The sequence below is a fragment of the Triplophysa rosa genome, linkage group LG14 (assembly GCF_024868665.1).
Source record: "Triplophysa rosa linkage group LG14, Trosa_1v2, whole genome shotgun sequence".
Taxonomy (NCBI): Eukaryota; Metazoa; Chordata; class Actinopteri; order Cypriniformes; family Nemacheilidae; genus Triplophysa; species Triplophysa rosa.
Window position 1 is genome coordinate 15,685,886 of NC_079903.1, and position 27,808 is coordinate 15,713,693.

The 27,808-nt window shown below is 40.0% G+C and overlaps 1 protein-coding gene across 10 annotated transcripts in view; it reads right to left on the reverse strand.

Annotated features, from left to right (window-relative positions):
- Positions 1-3,112: 3,112 nt before the first annotated feature.
- dhrs13a.3 (dehydrogenase/reductase (SDR family) member 13a, duplicate 3) overlaps positions 3,113-27,808 on the reverse strand; it is an 83,550-nt gene continuing 58,854 nt past the window's right edge. For 4 of the 10 annotated variants that reach the window (XR_008964264.1, XR_008964266.1, XR_008964261.1 and 1 more), the window contains one exon: positions 25,732-26,686. The gene's annotated coding sequence lies outside the window, so the exon portion shown is untranslated. Of the gene's footprint in view, positions 5,615-12,792; positions 12,976-16,501; positions 16,576-25,731; positions 26,687-27,808 lie in introns of those variants that run through there. The other 6 variants (XR_008964267.1, XR_008964265.1, XR_008964268.1 and 3 more) reach the window with 5 other exon arrangements.

Below are 27,808 nucleotides of genomic sequence, written 5' to 3' on the forward strand. Positions count from 1 at the left end.
TTCTGTCCAGAGACAAACAGGAACAATGGAGAAGCTAACAACAGGTGGTGTTTCATAAAGGAGTGAGACTGAATGTATACAGAAGAAATGTACCTGTTAAAACACCAGGAAGCAGTATACACTTAATGACAGATCTTTCTAGTTTCACTTAAATCTTCTGCTTCAGCTTCAGTAGATGGTGAATTCAGGGCTGAATCAAAGAGCCCAAGCTGGTCCCAAGCATTCAAATGACTCTTTTCTCTGGTGAATGGAAGACATCTTAATTATCAGAGCTGCAGCTGGACAGAAGGGCAGAAGACATCTGCATGCCATGTTCTTTGCTGCCCCTTGTGGCCACAAATGGCATATCAGTCTTGTTGACAACCTGCTCAGACTTCTTGTCAAGGTTTTTTTTCTTTTAGGGGAACATTTAGACTTTCTCCCTCCGTTTCAACCGGAGCAGAGGCCTCTTATTACTTTCCCGATAATTACATTCATTTGCAAAACAGTGAGACAATGGCATGGAAAGGACACAGTGCTGCTGGCGAGAAGGTGGGGGTGAACATTGACAGCAGTAAAGGTCATGCTCAAGTGCAGTAGGGGAGGAAGTGAAGAAGGAGTTTAAAGTGGGGAAAGTTTACAGGAGAAAATAGTTTTTTAGTCAGTTGGTGGTCCATGTACTTTGATAGACCTGAACAGGTTTTGGGGTAAAACATCACAATAAGGTTCTGTTTGCTAACTTTAGTTAATGTATTACCTAACATGAACTAACAATGAACAACACATTTTTTTTACAACAATACAGTTTATTACTACACCATTGGATTTTAAATCTTGAAATTTGATTTGAAATTAACATTAAAATAATGTTTCTTAAAAAAAATGTAGTTCACCCAAACATGAAAACTCGTCCAGTCCAAACTTGCATGACTTGCTTTTTCTTCTGTAGATCACACTAAAAAATATTTTGTAGAACACTGTTAACCAAACAACATTGGCCACCACCATTGACTTCCATTGTATGGACACAAAGCTACTGAGACATTTCTCAAATTATCTTCTTTTGTGTTCCATACAATGGTAATGGGAATAAATATGGACAGAATTTTTATTTTTGGGTGAACTACACTGAACTAAATAAATGACTGGATTGCTCATGACATCATTACACTAAAGCCAACGTGCCGCTAAGTTGGTATGCCCAAACATTCTATTTAATTAATATGGAGTGATCGTGTATTAACAATGAAACCGTACCTTACCAGTCCCCGAACACTTCCGGTGGCTTCACCTCCTGCCATTGGTTTAGCGTTCTATGTGCAATCCAGTCAGTGGTGAACTATCACTTTAATTTACGTTTACTAATGTAGCCATTTAATGTATACTAATTGCAACTTATTATTACTTCCCTAAAAACTAATGAACATGGCATATGCAAAAAAATCAAAGTCAAAACATGTTTGAAAAAAAGAGGGTGCGCAAATAATGCACATTTTAAAAAAATTATGAGACCTTTTGTTTGGAATCTTGGAATTCAAATGTGGCATGACACTTTGGCTATATACAGTGCCAAATGCAAATAAAGGTTCTACTAAGCATCTCCCTCTTTGATGTCAGATAAACTCTTCCTAACACCGGTTTCCCCCATGTTGAATACATTCAACCTGAGCTGAAGCCATAATGAGGAGGAAATGCGAAGGCCTAATCCAGAATTGGAGAGGAGCGAGCGTGGGGTGGATTTACAGTGCTGGAGAGCACACAGAATGTCTTGTAATTAGGAAGAGAATTTGTCATGCTCTTCGGCACGGCACGCGGATGAGAGCCGCTGAATGGCAATCTTCCCACTGTTTACCCAGAGAGGGACGGCCGGCACCGTCGCACGGTGCTGTAGCCACACCGAGATTAATATTTGATGCAGAGCGAGGGAATGTGTGCTCGGCTGCTGTTTATTTAGGATATTGTGAAAATATGGGGAAATTTGCAATTTTATTGGCTTTTCCGTACGACACTGCGGGCGTGGGGAAGACAGAGGGGGTATAGAGTGGGGTGTTGACCTGTGACCTCTACACAGATCCTCGGTGGGGCATAAAATGTGAAGATGCACCAGTGTTCGGTTAAGCTCAGCTACAATCACATTTCCACTGCCTAAAGTCTTCTAACAGCAGGATTGACCAAAAATGTAAGCACTTGAGTCCGTCTGACACAGAATAACAGGCTTATATCTACACCTCATATGTGCATTCAGCTGAAGTAGGTAAATGTTAGAGTTAGAAAATCAAGTGACATAAGCAATAGGGTTATTTATATATAGGTATAAGGCAAAGAGAGGTTACTACACCTGTGCATATGAATTGTCATATTTTTGCACTTCTGAGACTCTACGGAATTTCACACAGTTAAAAGCATTAAAACGTGAAAATGTAAATAGAAAAAAAAAAGTAAAATGTGTAATATTATCAGATATAGATCACTCTAATGTGCATATTTATGATTTATATAAGATTATTTTTAGATAATGGTCTGAACAGACTGCTCCTGTTTTGTAAAGCAGCGCTATATGGACAGAAAAATGCACGTAAAAGCATTTCTAGATCTGAGCTAGACATCAGCCAGCAGGGTTCATTATTCTGTTTATACATTCATTACACAAAGCTACGGTTGGCACCAAAACGCAAAAAAGAATTATCCCAAAAAGCCTATGTGTGGTTTCGTTAAAGAGACCAAAATCTGACACTGGTAATTCTGGTGACATCATTGCCTGAAAGATCATGTGAATCAGATAGCCATGGCCATCATAAGTAAAATAAAGATGGGACAATCAGTTCTAATCTTATTTCTCAGTGGGGTTAAATAAAAGTCAGCCGCTGTGGATGTCTGATGCATTCCCAAAATGAAACCCCTTAACCAATACGACACTCCTTATTTCAGCCAAGCATTCTGCAAAAAGACAAATCTCACATGAAAAAAGGATTCATCCAAATGTCTTGACCTGATGCCACCTCTGACTGTTGGTCGCAATGAATGTCTCTCATTACTAGTAAACCAAGTCATCTCAACAGAATAAATGTGGTTAAAATCACATCTAGATCGTGAAATAATGAGGCTTCAGTCATGGCCAAAAAAATATGTCCAACTTTGGAAAATTTACATCTTCGCTTTTTATTCAAACATATTTTCAGTTTTGAGAAGAATTTAAGGAGGGTTGGCTAAAATTACACACATGTAAATGTACATACTGTATATAATATGATAACCTTTATGCCAAATTATTTTAATCATGTCATATTTTGATGGTTTAATATATCCTGAGGGGGTTTAAGTGCAAATATTGTACAAATATGACTGCCGGACATCACTTTGGTCAATGGTATTTTCCACCACCCCACTACAGTCAGAACATCACTCACTTCAAATATATAGAAGTTGTACACAGGGAGATGGGATGATGCGGAACGAAGCGCTTAAAACCCCAAATCACGCTGTGATAGAAAAACACAGAGGAAGCATATGCATCTCACCCAGCTGTTATTAGTATTCCGGATACACGGGGGAGGACCGACAGCAGTCATGTGTTTTTTGCAAATATGCATATAATTTATTGTGGAGAACACAATTTACATGGGTAGTCAATGCCTGTTTTATAGCCTCACAAATAGATGTATGAACTGAAGCATATAATGGCTGAAACCAGCAGGCGCAAATACATTCTAAATCTTCCAAATGTGCACCAGGAAAATGTAACCAAGGTATATAAAACAGATTAATTCGTGCATATTATGTATTGGTTTTTGATTTACAAATCTAATCCGGGGAAATTTGCCGGGGAACGTGGCTGGGGTTCGTGAAATGCCACAGAGCCTGAGGGCTGGTGGGTGGACGGCTCATCTCCAGGGCGGACGTCTCGTGGCAATCGCGTGTACATTTAAGATGGTAATTTAGATGCAATATTAGAGAGGGGGTACAAGGATAGTTAAACATGCTATGAAAATGTCTAAAATTATGCTTTTTGTCCTATAGCAGGATGATGGAACTGGTTTTTACCAAGTGTTTTTCAAACCACAATCCCACACTTGAGGCAAATTCACAGCGTAGCCTACCTCGTCTATACAGCCTGGAGAGGGGATGACTGTAGCCTGTACGCTTTATCTTCAACAGCAATAGAACCGGCACAAAAGGGTTACGGCCACCTGATGATGACCTCGGCCCCATTCCCTCCAGATAAATTTGAGATAAAATAGACTCTAAACCTCTAGTGTTAACTACTGCAATTGGACGTACAGCTATTTCCAAGTGTATAGCGATTTCCAGCGAGACTCAATTAATCTGATAACGTTGTGTGTGCAACCCGGAGTTTTGCCATGGATTTAGAGGGGATATTGCTAATGCATTAGCTGTTAAAAGTTTACAGCACACATATAAAAACACACCAAACTGAGATTGTGACATAAATCAGCCCATTCATGATCTGGGACAATGAAGAAAGAACCTGGCTGTGCAAGAAACCCCAATGTGTTAATTGACAGCTTAATGGTCAATAACTTGTGATAGGGTACAACCTCAGTAAGAACTAGTATGCTAATTGTACAATTGAGAATGGCTTTTAAAATGAATCACTGACAACAACAAAAAAGAAAGAGGTCGAGTGGGCTGCTATGAGGAGAATTGAGGTCATTACATGCGTACATAAACCATAAAGCAAGGCTTCTCACAATGGCTCAAAGGTGTCAATATGGGTCACGGCCAGAATTCTAAGTTCCCTGGGGAAGCGTTATAAAAATGGGAGAAATATGTCCGGAGAGACAAACGGAGAATACAGCCCTTACAGTAACGTGCAGTCTTGACATAGTAGTTAGCGCAACATCTCTATCAAGTGTCAATGCCAGATCGTGATTAGCATGAAGGGTTTAAAGCGACCACACATGCTCACTTACGCTGAGGTCCAACATCTGCACATTGGAGGACGGTTATGCTGACATGGCCAAAATACCCGTTGGTGTCACAGACCAGACCGAGGTCAGCCAAATCAACCTTGCCGCCTTTCCACTGGCTCGTGCTGGATGACTGAGCAACTGCTCTTTGGGCAGACACACTCAGACGATCAATATCCAGACAGTAAGCGAGCTCATACGCACCTGCATAAACACGCACGGCGTTAGCAGACGGAATCAGTGCCGGCTCTAACCTTAAAACAATCACAAGCCAGCGGTCTTATTAATCTTTAACAAGGCAATCTCTGCCAACGCCACATCGGCTGAGGCAAAACAAGCGGGGGAAAAAATCATCAAAGTACGTGCATTAAATAATACATTCAGTTGTGATATGAAAGTGAAAATAGAAGCAAAGTTATTTGTTTGCTAAGTGACATGTGCGGTTTCCCTCGAGTGGGTTTGAGGAAACCATTTGCTGGCAGTTTTATAATGTTCCACTTATTCCACCTCTTTTTGCGCTTTCCAGCTTTTTAATTGAATTTCTTTAAGTCTTTCAATTTTATCCCAAATAGAGATCAGCATTTTGCTAAAACATTGTAAAATCACAGCTTTTCATGAAGGTTGTCTTCACGTTTAAAAAAAAACGGGTCCTGGAGATTCCTTGAGAGCTCCTGTCCGCACATGATGGTCCTTCTCCTCTTGAAGCCCTGTGAAACAAACATTTTAGCGCAAAGTTTCTTTTTTTATTTTATTGATTTGGCACTAAACAATTTATTTTAAAACATGCTCTCTTTTACTTTTCATAATTCACACTGTAACTCCTATGAACCAACTCAGGCCTCGGTTTAAAATCTTGTGAACTGGAGCTGGCTCTCATCACACCACAATAGGAAAGTAACAGATGATTTGTGCCCCTGACTATGGCAGGAAGTGTGAGAATAAATAGATAAATCACATGTGAATTCTCTGTCTGGTCTTTAGTAGGTCACTGTTTCTGTCCTCGATCCATTAGGGAATAATATGGGGTGCATTATTAGAAAGTGGGGGGGTAAGACGACGAGAGAGCAGCCCTGCAGGGAGGGAAAACCACGTAATCTGGCATGGACAACCATCTACAAAATGAAAACAAATGGGGTGTCATCGCAGGAGGAAATATATCCCTTTCTATTTTTAGTTCATTCAGTCACACACACACACGCACACACGCAAACACATACAGATGCATACATATACATATCTCCAACCCTTAAAATACTTTATCTACCATTCTGTGCCAGGAAACTGTGCCATGATATATAAATATTCTTATGGTAAAGCTATAATGTACTTATTAAAGGGGTCATATGGTGCGAATATGTGTTTTTCTGTGTCTTTGGTGTGTTATAAGTTGCCCATGCATGTATTAGACACGTAAAATTGCAAAAATGAAAGTGTCGGAACAAAAGATGCATTCTATCTAAAAGCGAATGCTCACCCAGACCTGCCTGAAAGGCCTCGTGTAACCACACCCCCACAAATCCACGTCAGTTCGTGGTATGATTTGACTAAGACCGCCCAAATGTATACGCAAGTAAGGTGGGCGTACCTGTCAGTGCAATTGCTTTGGAACCTGATGTTCCAAATATGGTAAGAGGCGTTACATTTCTGTCACACGCTTGCAGTATTCGACCAATCACTACGCACTGGTGAACTGGCCAATCATAGCACACGCGCGTTTCAGAGAGGCAGGGCAAAGAGGAGATACAAACATGCACGGTATGTGGAAAATACAGCGTTTTTTAACCTTAAATCGTGTATACACATTGCATTACATCTACAACAAACGATAATATTAGTTTTAGCCGTGTCATATGAGCACTTTAAATTAACTTTTATGCCTTAAGTACCAGGACCATAACACCAAAGACATTAGGTTCCACTTTAGTACTGAACTCTTAAAAATAAAGGTTCTTAAAGGGTTTAACTGTTTAAGCATAACTGTTAAATTTTTATATATTTTAATTGTACATTTGATTGCTGAGTTCCTACGCCACATTCTCATAGATTATCATAGAAAAACATAAAAAAACCTCACATCATGGGAAATGAATATACGAAAATAACTCAAAACATAACTATTATTTCCATATATTTGTTTTTATCATATACAATGTATTTTATTGCTGACTATTTTCAAGACTCAATTTAAAAATATCATTGGGATACTTTTCAGATGATGTCAAAGTGGCTTTGCAATCTGGCCTCAAACATAACAGGAGGGTTCATTTTAAAATTACATTTATTTTGCATTACAAACAAAGCAGAGTTAATAATATCAAGTAATGTGAGTTTTCTAATGTGAATGTGAATGAATCACAGCATTATGAGACCTGCAGTTCATGTCAATGTTTTTTAGAGACAGACAGACAGAGGCAGACATAGAAAGGCATGGAGAATGAAGCAGACAGTCTAGTGGTCTTGAAGCACAACACATCCTTGTCTTCTCATGCAGAAAACGATAGCGCACCATGATACAATGTAAAACATCTCCAGATGCTTCATCATTATGGTCAGATATGGGGGTGGGTTTCCATACACGTGTAACAGAAAATTCTCATCATGCAGCTTCTAATTAATGAACAGCTTAAATGTCATGATATTGGGGGTTGAGGGGATCTTGACAGGGAAGCAGAGCTAAGCTCAGAATAGCTGAAATAGGGCTGTGTTTCTCTCTGCAGAACCCAGACACCCCAGGGTTCAAACTTAATTCACTATGTAAGGTACTCAATCCTGCCTCTTAACAACCTCTCTGCCAGCCTGGCCCATCTGGAGGCCACGGTGGGAGGCTCCACCCAGACGAACGGCCTCCTCCTATTCTGCCCCCTCTCTTTAGCAGCCCAAATATTAAATTAAAAATTAGGGCCTTTTGTCGCCTTGTTAGGGGTCTGCTGAAGGATGGTAATTGAGCCTTTACCTGCTGGGTGGACCAGGCAAGTGCTGAACGGAGGGGCAGGTCTTTTGGAGACCACCCTTACCAACCCTGATGTTCTCACACTGAGCTATTTGTTATCTGTTAAAATCTCAATGATGATGTAAATACCTAAACAGATACCTTTTTTTTAAGTAATATAATATTTAAGGTGAGACCATTGAGCCATTTTAGATGTGGTTTTATATAGCAAAATAACAAAATCTGAGACAAAGATACATCCGAATAGAAAAAGTGTACATGACATATACCTGCAACATAGCACACTGTGAATGTACACTACAACAGATCCGTGTGCGAATATGTAAATGCCTTACAATGAATAAATTATCATTCTTAATGCTTGTGCGAACACGGCGGGCCGAGCGAGGGGGACAAGCGGTCGCCCGTATTCAAAGCAGGCTGATTTTCCTCGTCTCCCAGATAAGAGGTTTGAAAAACAGGAACCCAATTCCCATTATCTGCTTCCCTTATTGTCTGCATTAACCTTCCCCATGGTAACTTGTTCTTCGTAATGCTACACTTGTCTAGCTGCACATCAGCACAGCAAGCCAATTGTGTCATGCAAATGAATCCAGGCCCTTTTGTAAAGCCTGCGAGAGAGCAACGGTTTATCAGGAACACGTCTGCCTGAGCAGTATAGGATTGTCTGCTTTAACTGGCAGGCTGGGGGGGGGCTTCTGCTTTATTTACAGCCCATTGGTCATCCTCAGAGCTCAAGAAATACGCACATACACACACAGGCTCCAAGATAATGCATACCTCTGCTGTCCAATTTGGTCACTTTCTCTCTTAATTGTTACTGCAGCTTCTATGGGAGAGGGGGAGCGTCTTCATTGTTTTGGACCTTTCAAGATTTTCCTCTTTTTTAAACTGTTTTTTGTAAGTGTTGAAAGGACTTTCAAAAAAAGACAGCGCCACGCATTTCAGAAATGGCTCTAATCCACCAGCGCTGTCGAGAGAGATTGTGTGTGTGTGTGTGTGTGTGTGTGTGTGTGTGTGTGCGTGTGTGCGCGTGTGCGCGTGTGTGTGTGTGTGTTGTTACAGAGGAGCTCCACATGACTTTACCTGCTTCCCCTCTGCTTTCAATGGAAATGGCCTGTTGTGTGTGCAAGGGTGATATCTAGAAAATACTAAAGCCTACTGGTTTATGTGTGAATGCACAAATGTTTACCTGAAACAAAACATTTTAATATATATGGTGTGGTTAACTACACTGTACAAAATTGTACCTTTTATTGTGGTTGGGTTGATACCCTTTAAGTGATAGTTCTCCCCAAAATGAAAATTCTGTCATCATTTACGTTCCATCTTGTCATTGTGTCATTTCAAACATGTATAATTTTCGTTTTTCCGCAGGACACAAAAGAAGATATTTTGAAGAATGCTGTTATCCGTACAACGCCAGCACCCATTAACTTGCATTGGTTTTGTGCCTATACAACAGAAGTGAATAGGTGCCGGTGCTGTTCGGTTACAAACTTTCTTCAAAATATCTTCTTTTGTGGTCTGCGAAAGAAAGAAAGTCATACAGGTTTGAAAGGACAAGAGGGTGATGACAGAATTGTCATGTTTGGGTAAACTATCCCTTTAAGGGTTTTAAGTTTTGTACCTCGACAGGCAGACAAAACAAAAAATTGTTGTATCTTTTTGGGGACATACATGTAACTAAAAAGGGTCAGAACTATATAATATGGGTCTCCTCATTGAAAACTGCACCACTACATACTTACATGAAGAATTACTACAGACATAAAAAGATCTATAATTTACAGGTACTGAATGGGCCACTAGTGTCCTAAATAATTAAAATAACATATGACATCCAAGTAGAAGACCTACGTGATGATATAACGTATGATGTTTATCTTTGAGACGCTTCCTGGGGGATATGCAGATATTCGATGGCATAACCACCAAACAAGATTCTGCATAATAAGCCTCATAAACTTCTCAGACTGGAAAAAAACACCTTAGAAAGCCTTCAGAACTCACAGCATGCAGTTCTGTTTTGTGTGTTTGCATCTGTCCACTTTTCATATTCGACGCATCTCATCTTATATGCTGAAAGTGGCCACGGCTGCCGTCCCTCCCGCTTTTTCTTCTACAACAACCTCATTCGTTTCGGTTCTCCAACCTTTTTATTCGTCTTCTTTTTTTTTAATTTATGCTCAGCACTCAATACTGGCAGTGTCTGCCGTGGCTGAGATAGCTGTTAATGAGAAGAGGTGCCCCCTTTATCTTCTTTATTCTGCCACTATTATCTGTATGCAGTCTATAAGCGCGCAGTTACCTTACTGGTTGATAACACCCAAGAGGCAAACGCAGCTGATGAGCTTTCTATACAGTGGAGCCTGCACAATACCTCTATCGGAGAAGCAGACCTCAGGAAAAAAGAGAAGGGGAGAGGGTAGAGCAAAGAGAGAGCGAGGTAAAAAAACCCTGAGACCCATGTGATAGACAACCAGGGCCGGCTTGCTCCGAATATCCAGTGAATTTACAACCCGGATCCCCTTGAAACACGGCTTCTGCGCACCTGATTCTCTCCCGGCCGCTGCAGTTTCTTATCTCCCATTTTCCTCTTCTGCTTCACCGATAACAGTAATTCTTCTCCACGCTGTATTTTCTAGAACCCCCCCACCAACACACACACACACAGAAGACCCCCAACCCTAACCGCCCTCCACTATTTCTCCACAACACCCCCAACACCAAAATCAACTCACACCAATCACGCCGCCTCACTCCTCGACCAAACCCTGTCAAACAGACAACACACACATAAAAACAGCACGCACGGGCACTCACACACCAGCGGTGAAACCTCAGTGCGGGGATGCGGCGAACGTCCTTCTGCTCAGTCAAGATAAAGGGTTAAAGACTACAGTCGGTCTTGTCTCTTTGTGAGATGACGGGAAAGTAAAAAGAAAGAACAGAAGCAAGAGAAAATCAAGTATTCAAGTAGAGATTTTTTTATCAGTTGTATGCCGTATAAAACAGTCATTTTTGCCTCTTTCACTTAGGTTTTTTTCATGAATGTGGCTGGAGCCTGGAGTGTTGAAGCTAGATAAAAGAATTAGTGGTTGCACAGAGGGGCCGGGGCGCTAAGTACAGCCACGAATTAGAATGTCTATCTCTGTCGCTCTTGGCTCATCCTCTCTAGCCAGCCTGGCTCCGAGCTCGTAAACAATTTAATCTTTTCACTACAGTTTGGGGGAAAACGAAGAGCGGCGGAGAAAGAAAAGCGTGAGTCGTGGACATTACTTTCTCCCCTACCTCTTCTTCTCAGTGGCTTCTCCTTTAAACAAGAAAACTGACGCAAACATTTGTAAGGCGCTTGAAGATTGAATCGGAATTTTTTTTTCTTCACGGCTCCCCCTCCCTCGTTCTCTCTATTTTCATCCCGCTCTTTCTCACCCAGTGTCCTGAAATTCAAGATGTAGTGCTACTTCAGCTCTGGGGCCCATTTTAGAGATGTAATGTAATTCATAGCCTATCATATACCAGGAGCCACTCACAGACAGGCAGTTGTGCTGGTCCCTCTGTGCAAGTTTTTCTGCAATGAGAGCACAGTCTTCTATATATCTCGAGCCATAATAACCATCTGAGAAAAACCGAACTTCTCTAGTCCAATCAGGTCATCTGGTGCTGTCATTTCCCTCGCTTTAATGCTGTAATGTAAGAAGAGTTGGCAATGCACCCTGGTGTTGACGTGCATTCCAATAGGTGGGGATTACCTAAATATTTGAAAAAACAAGCTGGAACACTTCCACAAAGCAAAATCCCCCAAAACACCATGACAAAAATTAAGAAATTATGTTGATTATAATGAATATATAATCTTCTATATGTGACCCTGGACCACAAAACCAGTCATAAGTTACACGGGTATATTTGTAGCAGTAGTATGGGTCAAAATTATCGATTTTTCTTTTATGCCAAAAATCATTAGCATGTTAAGATAATGTCCCATGAAGATATTTTGTAAATTTCCTACCATAAATATATCAAAATTTTATTTTTGGAGGATGCAGCAAAATCGCGAACAAAAATATGGCCAGAAACACACCTACAAACTTTGCTCGCTGTTGCCTGTTCTTTGGGAAATACCCACGCAAGTTTGGCATCTGCGCAAAGGTAGAATTTCTGCTTTCGGGTTCATCTACTATCCACAACATCATTACAGCAGTAAGCCAATAGAGAGCGTTAAAACAAACCTGTTTCTTCTTAGCAACGGCCTGATACAGTGCCTCTGATGGACAAATTTCAAATATCTCAACCAAATATTGTCCTATCTAACAAACAATGAAAAGCTTATTTATTCAACACAGATTTTAACATGCTTAGCCCCGCCTTAATATTACTGGCCCATCATAGCAGCTGTTTCCATCAAAGCTTTTGCTCTTCTCTAACCCACATCTATGGAGAACACCTAGGAACTGTTACTGTTAATGGTCACCTGACATCAAGCAGTACAAGGTTAAATTAATCCAGAAGCTGCAGACCATGGACCAGGTCACTCGCTTCACATTTCACCCCCTAACATGACTCATTCGCAGGGAAGATAGCAGTCTACATCACCTCCTGCCAGTTCCATAACTATGAAAAAATCTTAATTTAGTCATGAAAATAAACAGTGGCCATAGATGTTTTCACACAGCAGGCTACAGGAGAAAATGCACAGGCCAGAACTACAGGAAGCTATGTAAGGTCTAATAGAGGTGAGTCAGGGGAGGTCAGACTCAGCCAGCAGGCTCTGGACCAGACATGGACACGGGGGCATTATGGTGGGACAGTGGCAGACTGAGGGGCCGAACATCACTGAAACTGGCAGAGAATTTAAGATGGTTTCCAACTACAATCCAACCACACAACAACACCTCTTGCCCACTAAGCAAACTTTGTAATTTTCCTTACCTTGTGTTCAGTATTAGCGGTTTCGGTTCTTATTTTGTCCCATCACATATTTATTTTTCCACTCTTGTTACAGGAGAGAGCAGACGTATTTAGGTCAGCATTGGAAACCGCAGAGAATGCGATTTCACCTCCTGCTGGCTGGACATGGAGTGGATGACAAATATGGGGGGGCAGGAGGTTGATCTGGAAATAAGACGAGCAAAATAACGACATGATAAGCCAATCATAAAATGCATGTTGGTGCACAGAGTACAGAATGGAGATTTAATTCAGAGTTAATTAAAAAAATCTACTAGCATAACCAAAAACAGAGTTGCAAACCTAACCCTTGTGGGGCGTGGCTGATGAAATGTAAATATGTGTATAAATGTATGTATGTACTGTATATTCAATGACATTAACATTCAGCAATAAATCATCTTCATTTCATCAAAACATGTCTTAAGACAGGTGAATGTGTCTGTATCAGGTCAAATGATGTCCAGCGAGAGTGCCCTGCAAAATCCAAATGAAGCCAAATCACAGGACCCCTTCACTGTGTGCCGCCCCGGTGCTCAGAGGCGCCGCTGGAGGTGAGAGGTTAACCATGGTAGCGGTCTGTGGGCTCATCACTGGGATAATGAAGCCGGCCAACCGGACTGACTGGCTGTAGGAAGGGTGCCGTTAAACCTGCTAAGATTCCATCTCCAAGGTCAGCCCTTTCCACCCAATCCCACTGGTTGCTGATGAAAGCACGATTTAAGGAAAAGAGAGGCCGAGGGTGGCGTGTGGGGTGGGGGCACCTCGTCGCCAGACTGGATAAGACTCAATTTGAGAAGCCTGTAGAGGGAAATGACTGTTTTTGGTCCCCATCATGTTATACAGCGAGGGCAGTTTACTGCGCTGTTTGCTGGGGGGGTGCAATTTTACAGGCCTTCTGCAGCGGGATTTACTGGATGTGAAGTTAATAGTTTATATAGTTGACTCGGAGCAGCAGGGATTAAAGATAGAGGGTTGTTGGGTGCAGTGGCACGAGGAAGACATTTATCCACAGAAAGCTCAAGCCTCTAACTGTTCTATCTGCCCCACTGACCTTGGGTCGGGCAACTACTGGGATTCAACAGCCCAGTGGCCACCATTAAGTCTCAGAGTGTCCATGTTTCAGATCGTAAGACTGTGTTGATCTCTTTGTCTCTCATATTCTGTAGTCTTTGTTCTTTTTTCTGTGTCTGATTTCTAACCTATTTTACTGTCCTGCTTTCAGCCCAACCTTCTCAAACAATCACATCACTCAGAGAGCCTCCAGGCTAAACGTGAGCATTCTGATTCTGAGTCTTTCATCCTGTCACCCTCTGCATGTGGTTTGTGATAGAGATAAAAAAGAGAGCGGCCGCTTGTTCACTAGCACCCGTCTGCAACGATACCTCTGTGTTACTGACCCCTGGCAATGCTGTTTAACTTCACGGCTTGGCTGAAAATTAAACAGAGCCTCCCTGCCCATCTGAAGCCGAGCCTGTTTGCGGGCTTTAGTGGCAGATCTCTGTGTGCCTGTGTGCGAACAGCCTTCTCACACCCAATCGTCATACCTTTAACATCGCCCCACCAGCTGGACCAAACACAAGCCAGCACTCCTGTCCTCACACACCTGCTCGGAGGCCCTCGCATCCAGACACACAAACGTCCCAGAGCTTCTGCACCGACAACACGCCGACTTACAGGCACTTCACTGTTGGCCAATGAAAATCTCACCAACGTGACAGATATCCGCTTGTTCATGGCAAGTAGCTGATGGGGTAAACAGACTACGGGAGGGGCATTTGTGAGGGGGAGCTGAGTGCTGCTCGTCAAAGCTTGAAGACACACTTCACACCATTGCACCGACCCGTTTATGGAGTAGAACCTCGCAAAATCAAAGGAAGAGGAATGTGAAGAACATCTGTGCCATAATAAATAGAAAAACATCCAACATATGTTTATCCTAAAGAGCGGGTGTTTGTTTTAGGAGCTTTTGGGGGTGATGTACTGTAAGGGTTGAATGGTCAGTTCAAAGCAGTTGTTCACAACTGAACAATGACTGATCTTTAAAAAACAGAATTAGAAACTAGTACAGATAAGATCATATTTTCAAGACTGGAAGTCTTGATGCAAATAAATTTGTGGAACAGTTTTCAGTGTGCGGACATTTTGTTTATCAAGTTTGGATTTACTTTATTTTTGTCCTTCAATGAAGGTATTAGGAAGAATGTCAGCAATTTTCAGTTCTGGGACTTCACTGACTACCATAGTAGGAAAAAACAAAATGATAGTCTAAGTTGGCCCAGAACTGTTTTCTTAAATTCTGTAAAATATCTAATTTTGTGTTCAACAGAACAAAAAAATTTACAATATATTTTTCTATTAAAAAATAGGTAGTCAATGAGGCCCCAGAACTGAAAATCGCTAACATTCTTCTCTTTCTTTGTTCAACAGAACAAAGAAATGTATACAGGTTTGGAACAACTTGAGGGTAAGTAAATAAAGACAGAATTTTCATTTTTCATTGGGTGAACTATGCCTTTAAGGACCTAAAGTCTTAATTCACCAGCTTCACTCTGATGTTCTGATCTGTCAACATCTCACAGAAGGTTAGAAAAAGAAAAGCTACTAAAATCAGTTAAGAAAAAAGCAGCAAAAATAAATAAAAACTTGCTTATTTGCTTTATACTAATGACGAAAGTGTGTATGCCAGAAACCGTAGGGGGGGAGATTTTTAAGGTGTAATAAGCAGGTTAGATTTAAAGGGTTAAAACTACTCCACTCCTGCAATCTAACAGCTCAAACTGGAGCGCAATTATAACTAACCAACACTCTGAAAGGAATGAGCGGGAGACTACAAAAATTGACCCACTTAAATACAGTCAACAAAAACAAGCTTTTCTACCTTTGTGTTGTTTTGCTTTTTCTTGCGCAGCCTGTCTCGCTTTTGTGCGAGAAAGAAAAGGTTAGAGAAAAATGATTGTTGTGTGATGTTTACTGTGGCCAAATGGCAGCCAAAATTATGCTGTCAGGGACACATCCAGCTCGGATGAGGAGGACACAATTTAAAATTTTCACTGCTGAACACCTTTAATGACTCGTAATGCAAAAGGTGTGGCTGTTCCTATTAAATGTGTAGCTGAATCAATAAGAGGCATAATTGGAGTTGTTAGAGCAAATTATAACACAGCTATTATGTATCAGTGCTGTGTTTCTCTGTAAACTGTTATTACGAGAGAAGACGTTTTTTAACGCTGGGATTCAGACAGGGGAGTGTTATTTGCAACAGTTACCACTATCTGCTATAATCATGACTGGCTTTATTGACAAGCGACTTCACTGTCGTCTCCGCTTTTTGTGTACTCTGTAATTTCCTACACCTTAGCACATCTTGGGATCGCCAGTTTCTGTTGTTGTTTATGGATATAAATAGGTGGTGGTACTTAACCTAACCTCTACGCACTTTATTTTTCAATGTTATGTTTTTGAGCCATATTGACTGATATCGTACAGAGTCGACAGAGGGATCCTTTCCCACTATATTTATTTGGAAGCTCTGCTCTTCGACAGACAAATTGTTCAACCAGCGTGACAGACCCTAATGTACTGAACTCTTGTCGGCTGCTAAAGACAGATAAATATGTGCTTTGGACTTCATATATGACAATAGTAGTTTCAAAGCTACAAACACATAATAAAACGAATAATAACTCACGAGCAATGACGGGAAGACAATCACCTCGTGGTACCATCTCTCACAAAGACAAATATGATTCAGATGCACAAAGACTGTTAAAGACAAAAGACAAATAGTGTTTAAACACGCAGATGTGGATGTATTGTGTAAATCACGTTTAAAAGCAGTCTCCCGGTATCTCAACACTAGGATCCTTAAGACAAATCTGAGCATAAAAAGCAATAATGTTTCTAAAAATCATTGTCAGAAATGACAAATTATAATGCATTATATATATATATCATATAATTATATATATATATCATATAATGCAAAAAACAATTAGATAAATTCTCTGAAAATGAATAGTAACTGTTTAGTGTTTAAAAAGAAATGTTCTTAAATGGCATCTGCTTGAACCAGGAATCATTTGTCGTATGAGTATCAAAATTAAAATTCTTACTTTTAATTACATGAATCCATTGTTGCACACTGTTGAAAATTTCTTAAGAGTAAAAAAATAATTAAATGCAATCTCAGCAGAAAAGCACAAAGCCATGAGCATGGACAATCATGTGAGCGTGTCTTAGAAATGACAGGCTCTGCAGTCTTCGGGCAGCAATGGGGGCCTCTAGGGGAGACTGTGATTGGGGAAATATGTGATGACAGGAATATCAAATATTGTCAAACTAATTAACTTCATAAGATCAGGTAAAATCTCAATTCTTCGCTGTGGAAAAGGGGTGGCGCACAGAATGGGATTACTGCCTTGCACGCTGATGAGATGAAATTGAATGGTCCTGGGGCAGCATGACATGTTCCGTAAAATGTATTTTCACATTAAACAGATAACAGTGACTGTGTTCTAGATTACCTACAATACGCCTTCAACAGGGAGGGGAGCAATGTACATCTGCAGGGCTCTAGACTAACTTTTTGCACTGGTGCGCCTAACTTTTTTTAGGTGCACCAGCACAAAAGTTAGGTGCACCCAAATTTTCGACCGCATCGCATTTAACCCCGCAGTTTTACAAGTTCACTTTTTTTTTAAATCGCTGTCCATGCAATATTGACTTGTAAATGATTAACTAACAATCTGGTCAACATAAAGTTCTTTATTTGAAGCACAATTCTACAAGAAAGCAGGGCTCTAGACTAACACTTGAGAGAGGTGGCACTGGTGCTACCAAGTTATTCAGTTGGTGGCACCAGCCCTTAATTTGATTAGATTAGATTAGATTCAATTTTATTGTCATTGCACATTTGATATTGTCATTTGCATTAATTTGATAGCAATCAAACCAACTCAACTTTATTTATATAGCGCTTTTTAAAATTTTCATTGTTACAAAGCAGCTGTACATAAGACATATTGAATATAAGCAAAACAATTAAAGTTGTACCTGCAAAAACAAGAAAAAGTTGAAAACACAGAAGACAGACATACCCACATACAAAACACTCCACACACACAATATGCACACGTACTAACACACATAGACATAGACACACACACACGTACACAGATAAGTACGCACACACACACACACAGACACGCACGCACGCACGCACACACGCTCAGTGAGAGCACACATTTAAGATAAAGGAGAGAGAAGCACAGGTCAAATATAACAGACTATAAATTCCTATATGCAATATTAATTAAGTAAAACTTTAAAATTCTAATTATACACCTCTGAGCTCATAGTTATGTTTATTATATTGCATTTCTGTCAATTAATTCTATAAAAAATCATACATTTGTTTACCTCATATATAGAACATAACAATGCCTTGGAAGTGGGCTCTTTATTTTCCTCCGGCACTGCAAGGATTCATGAAGGAGAGAAAGACAGATGGATAAAATATGCGTTTGTTGCGATGAACTTCTTCATGGTAACTTGACTAAAATATAACCCGGTTCCCTCCAAACCTGTTTTTATGAGCCTTGCTTGAACAGGCATAACCACCACAGTCTAGACTGTGCGCATGTTTCGAGTACAACATAAGAGCTACACTCGCACACGTAAAATCCTCCTACACAGGAAAGCTAGTACAAAGAAAGAAAACCGAGAAAAATAGGAAGTCTGAAATCCTTTTTCTGAGCTCTGACACCACAGTGGTTGCAGATATTCCCTGACCTCTGAACTATAATTTTCCGCTCACAAAGCCGAGGTGAGAGCAGCAAATATTCTGCTTCATTTAAGAAGACAAATCTGCTTTAATAAGTGTCAGTCTTTAATGATCAGGTGACTCCTGCGGCTAATTGAGTTTGTTCCTGTTGGAAAACATGACTCTCGGCGGGGCAGAGAGATGGTGACAGAACGAGCTTTGGCAGGCTGGGAGTATCGAGAGCGTTATGTGTACACAGCTATGTCAATACATGCTGGAGAGACCCTGAGGCTTGAAACAACCTCTGCATGCACAGTTGATTCGATGTGAGCAATATAACGGATTTNGCTCTACCATCAGGTCAGGCCATGAACTGCATCCTGCTCGCTGTGGTAACCTTGGAACAATGAGACAAGACTGGCTGAGAGTAGAGTACTGTTCTGACTCTTTGATGCAACAAGTACATCAGTTGTGTTTTTGGTTCCGGTTGATCTAACTAATGCAGCCTAAACCCTCTGAAGATTTATATTATGGAAGAGTAGTGTATGCAAGATTAAAAAGATGCGTCTTTAGTCTAGATTTAAACTGACAGAGTGTGTCTGCCTCCCGGACAGTGCAGGGAAGACTATTCCAAAGTTTAGGCGCTAGATAGGAAAAGGATCTACCACCTGCACTTGATTTTGAAATTCTAGGTATTACCAACTGACAGGACGCCTGAGAGCGTAATGCACGTGAAGGACTGTAATACAAAAGGAGTTCATTCAAGTACTGAGGAGCTAAACCATGTAAGGCTTTATAGGTAATAAGCAAGATTTTAAAGTTAACGCGATGCTTTATAGGTAACCAGTGCAAGGTTGACAGAACCGGGCTAATATGTTCATACTTTTTTGTACGTGTAAGAACTCGAGCTGCCGCGTTTTGGACCAGTTGGAGTTTTTGTAATAAGCCTGCAGGGCAACCACCTAACAGTGCATTACAGTAATCTAGTCTTGATGTCATGAATGCATGAATTAACTTCTCTGCATCTGACACTGACAGCATATGACGTAGTTTAGATATATTCTTAAAATGGAAAAACGCAATTTTACAGGTGTTGGCGACGTGGCTCTCAAATGACAGATTACTATCGAATAGAACGCCAAGATTCTTTGCTGACCATGAGGGTTTTTTGGAACATCCGTCAATAGTTAAACAGTATTCTTGGTTGTTACTTATAGCAGTTTTCGGTCCAATAAGTAACACTTCCGTTTTGTCCGAGTTCAGTAATAAAAAGTTGATACTCATCCAGTTTTTTTAAAGCACCAGAGTAGTGGGGTGAGGTAAGAAAAAATAATCACTAAAACTTCATTAAAATGTATTTAATACATTAATAAATCAACTAGAAATTAATACAAATCATTGTTTATGGGGCCTATATGTAAACTCTCTTTCAACACTTTACCATATTTAAAGCACATCTTTCTAAAAGCTACTTTCTTCCTTCATTTGTTGTGAACAACTCCTATAAGAGAACAAAATTCATTTAATATCAGTGAGTGTTTTGGGGTGCGTCCTTTGTTGTTTGATGAACATTATAAACAGAGATCTTTATTATGGTGCTGCCCCATTAAGAGCTCGTGCAATATACTGGAACACGCGTTTTGTTTCCCAACTGTTTGGTCACGAAACTGAATACCTTTACAATGTTTCTTGTTAATATGGGAATTTTTACGTTATTTTGTGTTTATATGTGCGTTTCAGAGTAAGAAGGCGTGAAAGAGAACTCCGTTTAGTATTTTGTGCTCTGACTCTCTGGGCGCGCGCATATCTCAAACAACCCGCGAGACCTGAAGGCTTTTAATGATTATTCTTCATGAAAGCTGCATTGATACACGTTTGGCTTCTATCAATAGCGACTTACTAATAAATAGTATTTAGCGTGAAGTATAACGTTTTTGTATGCTTTGCAGTATTGTTAGAGAGCTTTATACAATAGTTTAGTGCTTAAAGTTTAAACACATGTTTCCTGCATTAGCTTCACATGCATACAATACTCGCAACACATTTCGTTATCTTTGCTGTTTTATACCTTTGCCGGGGAAATTCTTGTATTCTGCATATTTATTTAAGTTGCAAGATTGAGCGCTTCACTCGTCTGCTATTTCGGTCCTTCTCCTTTTACCCGTGAATTACGTCTTTGGGGGCGGGGCACTGATAGATAAGTGAATGGTTGAAGGAGGGGAGACGAAAATGAGTGACTGAAATTGCCTATATAGCTTGTGCAATTTAACATTTCTGCGCATTAAATTTATAATAATCAGTTTGGCAGTCCCACCGGTGCGACCATTAAGAAAAACTTGTAGCACTGGCAGGAAAAATAGTCGCAAAATGAGACCATTTAGTCGCAGTCTAGCGTGTCAGAGCATTATGATTTTCGGACGGATCAGGCCTTAACTTAACATTCTTAACGAAAAAGTTGTCAATCGTTCTTTTCATCTTCTCTCATCATCCGCGGCTACATCCACTCCGTTTAACTGACGGGCCAATAGGCTCCTCACCTCTCTGTCTGACTGCAGCACACGCATTTTCAAACGTACACACACGTACAGGAATATCTGGACCACGGTCAATCAGAGGGGGGTCCGCCCTTCACTATCTCTGATTGGCTTAGACCACGATATGGGCCTAATGTGTCTGTTGTTGAACAACAGGGAGACTTTCGTTTCGCGGAGACTTTTTTTCCCCTCGAACGGCTGTTCGCACCGTTTTTTAAAAGTTTGCGTTCATTTTTATTGGCACAAAAGGAATCCCATACTGGTGCGACCTCAAATTTTTTTTAGTCGCACCATTGAGAAATTAGGTCGCACTCTAGAGCCCTGGGGCCTCATTTATAATAGTTGCGTACGCACAAAACATGCCCTGAGAGAGGCTTACGCCACTTCAGACGCAAAAGGTGGGATTTATAAAAACATACTTGACGGGAAAATTTGCGCACCTGCACACAAACTCTGACCCATGCGTACGCACATTCTTGAGACAAGGGGCGAAACAAATGGTGAGTTAGTGAACTTATATTGCAGAAACTAAGATTGATAAAAACGATTATAAGCATTAATGCCAAATACACATTTAATTTGACCTCATATCCGTTAAAGATCCACATTATCACGAAGATTAAATCTGCAGAGTTATTTGCGCTTGTATTGAGCGATAATTGTTTCACGCACCTTCTTGTAAAATCCAACTCAAATCTTAAATAAAAATTCAATCTAAATATTTAGTCAGCGCTGTCTCCATCACACTATGAGCGCATGAGGAGGAGATGATCTGACTGAATAGGCACAGCATCAAATATGATAACTGCAGAACACAGTGTAAATAAATACTAAATATATTTTCCTTATATCAGTCCTAACTATGTTCATAACAATTATGTCTTCAAATTTTATCTCAGGTGAAGGACGGACACCACTAATTAATGAGGTGATTTTAATGAGGTGTTAATGATCAGTCTAAATGCTGTAAACATTTAAATGCTGCAGAGACCTTCTTTGGCTTTAATATAATTATAGTAATTATTATTATTATTATTATTATTAATTATAACAAATATTAATTTGGAAATCTCAGTGAATCTCATGTGCGGCCATTTGTGATTTCGTTGCGGAGATAAAGGATGGGATCGGGGGTTTTACATAATTTTTTGTTATTTTTCTTTGGCATCTGATAGCGGTTGGACCCGGAAACGATATACGTCCATTATGGTGCGTGGCGTCAGACTTAACAAGCGGATTGGACGCCAGGCTTATTAATATACGAATCACCATTCATGAGGTGCTTTGCATTGACTATTTATGGGTAAAAATGGGCGTGTACAGGGCGGGATATGAGGCTGATGCACATACGCACACTTGCAGGTGATCTGTGATTTATAAAGCGAATATTGCTTACGGGTGTGCGTACTCACGGTTTTATAAATCGGAATATTTTTTGGCGTACGATATGTTTGGTTTTCGGGCGTACGTACACTTTTAGTATGGATCCTATGCACAGTTTTATAAATGAGACCCCTGATCTCTGTAATACAGACTAATTGTGTTGTGTGGCACCCTGTCTCTGTTCATTTAAAAATGCTTTGATAAGAGAAGACAATGACCCCAGGAGCCTTTCAGACAAAAAAAAGAAGAGAGAACTTTTCATTTCTGCTTGTTTTTGACAATCAAACTTCACCCTACAAAGCGTAATCCTACCCTGGGGTTATAGAACAGTTAGCAGAGCTGTCACAGACACTTAAGTGTGGAGTTAAGTTTGAGCAGTTCTTTCAGTTTGATGGAAAAGTGAAGAAAGTGTCCGTAAGGCATAACTGCTATCAAGACGACAGAGCATATTTAAATATTATTAGCAAATTCTGATGTAGTAAAATGTTTGCAATAGGTCTAGGGTGATCACAATGAAATCATACTGAAGGTAGATTTTAGCTAAACTGTTTCTCACAACAAGAATAGCCTATATTTCAAACATGTCAAAAATCTTGCTGTCATCTTAGTATTGGGGCAAGTTGTCACACGTTATCATTTTAAACAATAATTCATTTAAATTATTATTTTTAAAATATTTTAAAATATTGCTGAAAATCTTTAATACTCGAAAATGTAATATATTGTAATTTAATTAAGTTTTTGTTATACACAGCTAACATATAGGTCACATGACAATGAAAACATAACAGATTTAGTGTGTCCAAATGTATATTTCATCCACACATAGATAACACAGAACGTGCAAATTACTGCCAGGTTGTAAGTACTTAATTTAAATACAGTAAATACTGTATGTAATTTATATTTTTTACATGTCTTTCATATTTGTCTTTCATTGGTAGATGTCATGTTTTTTTACAAAATATGTAATCATAAGACCTTAGTGGAGGAGGAGGGTAAAGGCAGCCGGTCAGAGCAACAGTCAGAACAGATGCCGGGGCTCTAAAGCAAGAGAGAGAGAGAGAGAGAGAGAGAGAGAAAGAGAGAGCGAGGTCATGGAGAAGCATGCAGGGTAAAGGGAGGGCGTGTTAGAATGGAGAGAAAAGGGGGGAAGGAGAGAAGAAATGGGGTAGGTGGATATGGGGAGAAAAAAAGATTGAGAAACAGAAATAGAGGTGCTGAAGAAAAGGGAGAAAGAGAGAGAGTGTGTGAGAGAGAGAGGTTAATAGCACACAGAAGGCTCAGGGCTGATAGAAATGCAGACCGTGTTCTGTGGCATGGCGCTCGGTGATGGGTTGGAGCCGAGATCTGGCGCATGCTATAAAGGAGCTCATTGAAAATAATTCAGAGTGACGGCTGTGCAGGCCCAGAAACACACACAGAGAGAGAGAGAGAGAGAGAGAGAGAGAGAGTATGGAGCAAAATGAACGGTGAAAAGGTGTTTTGAGGAGAAGATAAGCTATAAAAGTTTAGAAGCTTTGGGAAAGCATCATATACAGATGCATTAAAAAATTACTATTCCATGTAGTCGTTCAATTATGATATCATCAATATTAGGATATCATACTTGACAGAATTTGTCAAGTACTCCTGCAAGCTACTCGTTTACATTTTAAAATAAAAGTAACAACATTGCGAAAACTGCATTTAAAATCCACACAAACTGTATATGCAAAATTCCTAAAAAACATATATTTTTAAACCAGAGCTTTGTGCTCGGTTCCATCTTATCCTTTTAGACAGAACAATGTTATGCAGCTTAGCAGAAGAGTCATAGTGTCAAAGCTTCAATCTGCTAGAATTCAGCGCTGACTTGAATGTGTCACCAGTACAGAGATGTGACAGAAGCCCATCACAGGGAACGGCCCCTTTGCCCTCTCCAGCCCCACTGTATTAATGTGGACCTGCAGACCTCTATTAAACTGTGCAAAGCTCATTCCAGGCATGAGGACATCGTTTACGCTAACGTCGACGCTTAAGCACACACTGGCCCCAGTGAGAGGCATCCGGGGGTTAATGGGCCCTGTCTGCGCTCGGGTGCCAGGGAAGGGGCAGGAGGAGGGGGGGCACATGGTTTAAAACAGGACAGAGTCATAAAGCACTGTACAACCCAGCTGAGACCCCGTACCCCCCCCCCCACACACACGCACGCAGGCTCTCAATACCACTACAAACATAAATATGCTACTACAGCCAAAATAACATTAGCGCATTCTCCATCAGTCAAGGGGGTGAATTTCGTACCTTACTGCAGGCTGATGTAAATAGGATGGACGTCTGTTTCGCTCAGAGATGTGCTGTATTTACTTTCTGAGAGCCAGGAGTTGCCTCAATGCATGAAACCCGGGGTTCAGAGCGCAGCGATGAGATATTGAACCGTGCAGTCCGTCACACTGTGATTTATAAGACACTCTCTGTATGACCACCAGATCTATGGGCTTATACTGTATTTCATTCACAGAAGAGGAAAAATTCATCAAAACACTTCACCAGGCTCACTTTTGATAGCCAAATTACATCAATTCAAAATAACTGTAACAAATCAAACCCACAGGACTTATTACAAAAATAATAACAATGAAAAATGCAACTCCGTTTTCGCTATTTCAGACCGGAATCAAATCACGGGCGTCTGCCTTTCTATAGCCGATCAATTTAGCGTAGCTCCAAACATAACAGTAAACATCGACAAAGTCATTTTCTGCCATATTAATGTTTACATCCAATCAGGAGAATGTAGGGCAGCCTAATTAACTCAAACAGATGCCGGAATGTGCAGAAAATGAGAAGTTCACCTAGAGACCACAGACAATTGATCACTTCAGACCCCCTTCACTCAATTGTTTCTTGACAGCACTTCAGAGGAGCTGAATTAGCAGAGCTACATATGGTGATTAAAAAGCTGTTTCTCCCATCAAAAAGCACAGCATCCTAATTGTCAGAAAATGGAAGAGGTCTACACTAATGGTTACATTATATGCTGCATCACTTGGGGTGGTTTAGTGGATTTTCTTTCAGAGTGGTCTTAAACAAAAACAAAACTCTGAGCTTTTAACAGTTGTTAGATTATAGCCAGTTTATAAAAATGGATGAGTGAGAATTCATAGGAAATCACATTTCACCTAAAAATCAAACGAACAAATTACATAAACTACCAAGCATATATTTAAGAATCATTTTTCGTCCATTTTTATTTCAAACGTTTTTTTTTTTGTATTGTTCTTAGCAATTTTCACTAGATTACTGTAATACACAAATATTGTACTTTTTTAAAGTATAAAAGATCACTATAAAGCAGTGTTTTTATTTAAATCAGCATAACTAAATACAGGCAAATACTTATACAATCACGGAAACCATCCCAAATTTTCATTTGATTAGCATTTCTATATGTATTGTGGTCATTCCAGTTCAGTGTCTGTTGAATTTCAACAAAATCAAACCTCAGGAGTGACAAAGCCATCCAACAGCAATGTGAAAGACTGACAGCAAGACAACACATAAAAACTGTGATAAAAATCAAGTTGTCACATAAAAAAAAGTTTTTGAACTTTTCCTACATACAAATACTACTGTTGAATTGCTTCAAAGTGAATATGAACTTGTTTACTTTGCAGTATTTGAGGTCTGAAAAATACAGAGCATTTTTTCTGTTATTTTGACCTGTTTCTCCGGTTTTCATTTTCTGCAAATAAATGCAAATATAAACATTATTTTTATTTGAAATTTGGGAGAATTATTGTTAGTTCACAGAATAAACAAAAATGATCATTTTACCTAAACACATACCTACAGTATATATAGAACATTTTAAAATCAGAAAAAATTGCGGCAATATTATTGACAATTGGAGGGTGTCATAAACCTCAATGGCACAAAATAACTATTTTCTCTTTAAAATATAATATCTGTTTACTTTCTTTTGAATTTGAGGTGAAAAATGAACCAGACATTTCTTGACAGATTTCCCATTCATATTTTGCTGTTGCCTTTTAACTTCAACACAACAACAACAGTATACAGAAGCTGAACAGCCCTCCCAGCTGATATCTCTGGCCACAGTCTTCCTCCTGGAGCATTTCTCTCACCTCTCTTTCTCATTCTCTCTCTTTTTTTTCTCCAAACTAGCCTTGCTCTTCACTTCCCTCCCAGCCTATGAAAAATCAGCAAATAAAAAGTTACATTAACCCCAAGTCAACCTTTCCCACGTAATACACTGCTGCATGATGGGCTGGTGGGGGAGCTTCATCGAAAAGCTGTCACTCTCCACTATCCCAAGCACTGCCTGGGGAACATTTACCGGATAATTAATATATTAAATGCATGAAAAATAGTTACACAGGGGCCTCTAGTCAGCTCTTCCCCAGCACAAGGGAAAGAGGGATACAGCCTGTGAACCATCAATATACAAGCATTCCCCTTTCAATGGCCCATCATAAAAACTGCTCATAATTTAATGGCTTCATTCACAGCCCTTGCTGTAAAGGAAGGCCATATTTCCTCGTAATTCACAGGATCTCTTCTGGCTTTTATGATTTGGCAGTTTTAAGCTGCCGCCCTCTGCAATTATAAGGTGCTCTTCACTTTTGTGTGAAGGACACGCAGAGGTCAGCGGGCGCTACCGTGACTAAACAAGACGCTACGACTCAAGCTGGGCTAAAAATATAAAGCCAGCCCCAGTTCTCACATTCTATATTTTCACGCTTGTCTAGACAGCTGATAGTGTTTCCAATTCTTGTGATCACCAAATGAGAATATTTTTCCGTATGGCACGGATGCCCTAATGTTGTTCATCGCCGTCACCACTTACAATCAGATGTTATCAAAATCAATTGCCGAGCAGAAAATTAGAATGAAGAAAATGATCTCTACCCTATTGAGAGGAAGAGAGGGACATCTACATGCAACAGTGAATAGACATTATTTACTGATATTTGTACCTGCTCACCTTGAAATTTGCTTAGCGCTCGACACCAGCGTGACACAAAGCATCTGTATTTCTTTGTCTCAACTAAATATCCTATTTGATTTCAGGAGTGAGAAATTCTGTATGATATATAGTTGAGGGAGAAAAAACAACTTCGCTGGCTTCATTTCTCCTGTAGTCTATAATTAAACTGCTCTCTGCTATTTTCATGGGACATTAAGTTAAAGTCACGTGATCATTATTATCGTCATCCAGACACAGATGAACAAACACATGGAAATGCATGCAGGCAGATATGTGCTCATGGACATAATAAAAGACTAGTGTGTACAATACATAGACTGGCAT